The sequence below is a fragment of the Argopecten irradians genome, chromosome 13 (assembly GCF_041381155.1).
Source record: "Argopecten irradians isolate NY chromosome 13, Ai_NY, whole genome shotgun sequence".
NCBI lineage: Eukaryota > Metazoa > Mollusca > Bivalvia > Pectinida > Pectinidae > Argopecten > Argopecten irradians.
In genome coordinates, this window is record NC_091146.1 from 1,635,470 (window position 1) to 1,638,864 (window position 3,395).

A 3,395-nucleotide genomic window follows, 5' to 3' on the forward strand; every position below is an offset into this window, starting at 1 on the left:
TGGCAGTGATAGTAACCCCTGGAGTATTGTGGATGGTCCAGGGTTGTATACATACTGATAGTGATAGTAACCCCTGGAGTATTGTGGATGGTCCAGGGTTGTATACATACTGATAGTGATAGTAACCCCTGGAGTATTGTGGATGGTCCAGGGTTGTATGTATACTGATAGTGATAGTAACCCCTGGAGTATTGTGGATGGTCCAGGGTTGTATGTATACTGATAGTGATAGTAACCCCTGGAGTATTGTGGATGGTCCAGGGTTGTATACATACTGATAGTGATAGTAACCCCTGGAGTATTGTGGATGGTCCAGGAGTGGATGTGATGGCAGTGATAGTAACCCCTGGAGTATTGTGGATGGTCCAGGAGTGGATGTGATGGCAGTGATAGTAACCCCTGGAGTATTGTGGATGGTCCAGGAGTGGATGTGATGGCAGTGATAGTAACCCCTGGAGTATTGAAGCTGACTAGATGAGAGGTTCTGACCATTCTGTTCTCCTGCCCTTCTAATGAGACGGTATATATATATACACTCTGTTAAAGATTTCATATCATTCCCTCCAACTGCTCTGAGAAACAGACAATGAAGTTATTCAAATGCTGTTACGAAATCTACCCTAATATTGTAAACTATATTAGTTACACAGTTTGTTAGTGACCTAATACGGAAAAATATTGAGTCTAAAATAAAATTGTATCGGGCGAGGCAAAGCCGAGTCTGATACATGTTTATTTAAGACCCAATATTTTTCCTTATTAGGTCACTAACAATCTGTGTAACGAATTTATCCTGTCGGAGATCCTTTCAATGAAGTAACTGCAAAATGCATTATGTATGGAAACAAAAACGACTCAAACTTAATCAATTTTCACCTCATTGAAGACTCGAATGCGTTGTCATGGTCCATTTTAGTTAAATAATTCTAAATAAGTGTTGCCGATTTCGGTTTGCTTTGAAAGTGGTCAACAGCTCTATCATTCAAACATTTTGACGTTAGGGGCAAAGAATGATAACTTTATCGTCCAACCCTAATACGATTTATACTAGCCTAATACGACTATATTTGGATATCATGCAACGTCATTTTAACCAATAGGAATACAAGATTCTTGTCAGAGGCGGGATAATTTATGTTATGTTAAGTCTGTCTGTGGACCTGAACATGCTGTGTCTATATCATATTATCACTATCTGTAAGTGTAAACATGTTTTATCGGTGTGGGTAAGTATGTATGTAAAGAGAGTTTGGAAAAAATGTGTTATTGTTTGCTCAAATTTGACATTAAATGATGAAATAAACCTGTAAAACAATGACCAAGAGTGTATGTGATTATCTCCAACACAAACTATACTAGGTATTACATGTCTATGGTCGATCATTGTCAACCTTCTCTCTAAAAAAGACTAATAACAAAACGTGGATCGTAACTACATATACTAGCATATCCCTGATAGGACTTTTATCTTGTTTCATGGAAATGGTCAATGAATAAGATTATCTTAAGTCACGAGAATGGTAAAATGAAGATTATCTTATCTCACGAGAATGGTAAAATGAAGATTATCTTATCTCACGAAAATGGTAAAATAAAGACTATCTTAATTCATGAGAATGGTTAAATGAAGATTATCTTAACTCACGAGATAAGTCAATGAATAAGATTATCTTAACCCTCGAGAATGGTAAAATTAAGATTATCTTATCTCACGAGAATGGTTGATGAAGATTATTTAATTCACGAGAATGATAAAATTAAGATTATCTTAATTCATGAGAATGGTAAAATTAAGATTATCTTAACTCACCAGAATGGTCAATGAATAAGATTATCTTAACTCATGAGAATAGTAAAATGAAGATTATCTTATCTGACGAGAATGGATAATGAAGATTATTTAACTCACAAGAGTGGTAAAATGAAGATTATCTTAATTCATGAGAATGGTTAAATAAAGATTATCGTAATTCATGAGAATGGTTAAATGAAAATTATCTTAATTATCAAGAATGGTTAAATGAAGATTATCTTAATTCATGAGATTGGTTAAATGAAGATTATCTTAATTATCAAAAATGGTTAAATGAAGATTATCTTAATTATCAAGAATGGTTAAATGAAGATTATCTTAATTCATGAGAATGGTAAATTTGAAGATTATCTTTATTCACGAGAATGGATAATGAATATTATTTAACTCGCGAGAATGGTAAAATGAAGATTATCTTAATTCATGAGAATGGTAAAATGAAAATTATCTTATCTCACGAGAATGGCTAATGAAGATTATTTAATTCACGAGAATGATAAAATGAAGATTATCTTAATTCATCAGAATGGTAAAATGAAGATTATCTTAACTCACCAGAATGGTCAATGAATAAGATTATCTTAACTCATTGTAATGGTAAAATGAAGATTATCTTATCTGACGAGAATGGATAATGAAGATTATTTAACTTTTAAGAATGGTAAAATGAAGATTATCTTACCTCACGAGAATGGTTAATGAAGATTATTTAATTCACGAGAATGATAAAATGAAGATTATCTTAATTCATGAGAATGGTTAAATGAAGATTATCTTAATTCATGAGAATGGTTAAATGAAGATTATCTTAATTCTCAAGAATGGTTAAATGAAGATTATCTTAATTCATGAGAATGGTTAAATAAAGATTATCGTAATTCATGAAAATGGTTAAATGAAGATTATCTTAATTCTCAAGAATGGTTAAATGAAGATAATCTTAATTCACGAGAATGGTAAAATGATGATTATCTTAATTCTCAAGAATGGTTAAATGAAAATTATCTTAACTCATGAGAATGGTTAAATGAAGATTATCTTAATTATCAAGAATGGTTAAATGAAGATTATCTTAACTTACGAGAATAGTTAAATGAAAAATATCTTAATTCATGAGAATGGTAAAATAAAAAATTTCTTAATTCATGAGAATGGTGAAATGAAGATTATCTTACCTCATGATAAAGGTCAAATGAAGGTTATCTTAATTCATGAGAATGGTTGAATGAAAATTATCTTAATTCATGAGAATGGTTAAATGAAGATTATCTTAACTCACGAGAATGGTTTAATGAAAATTATCTTACCTCATGATAAAGGTCAAATGAAGGTTATCTTAATTCATGATAAAGGTTAAATGAAGGTTATCTTAATTCATGAGAATGGTTAAATGAAGATTTATCTTATTTATCAAGAATGGTTAAATGAAGATTATCTTAACTCACGAGAATAGTTGAATGAAAAATATCTTAATTCATGACAATGGTTGAATGAAAATTATCTTAATTCATGAGAATGGTGAAATGAACATTATCTTATCTCACGAGAATGGATAATGAAGATTATTTAACTCACAAGAGTG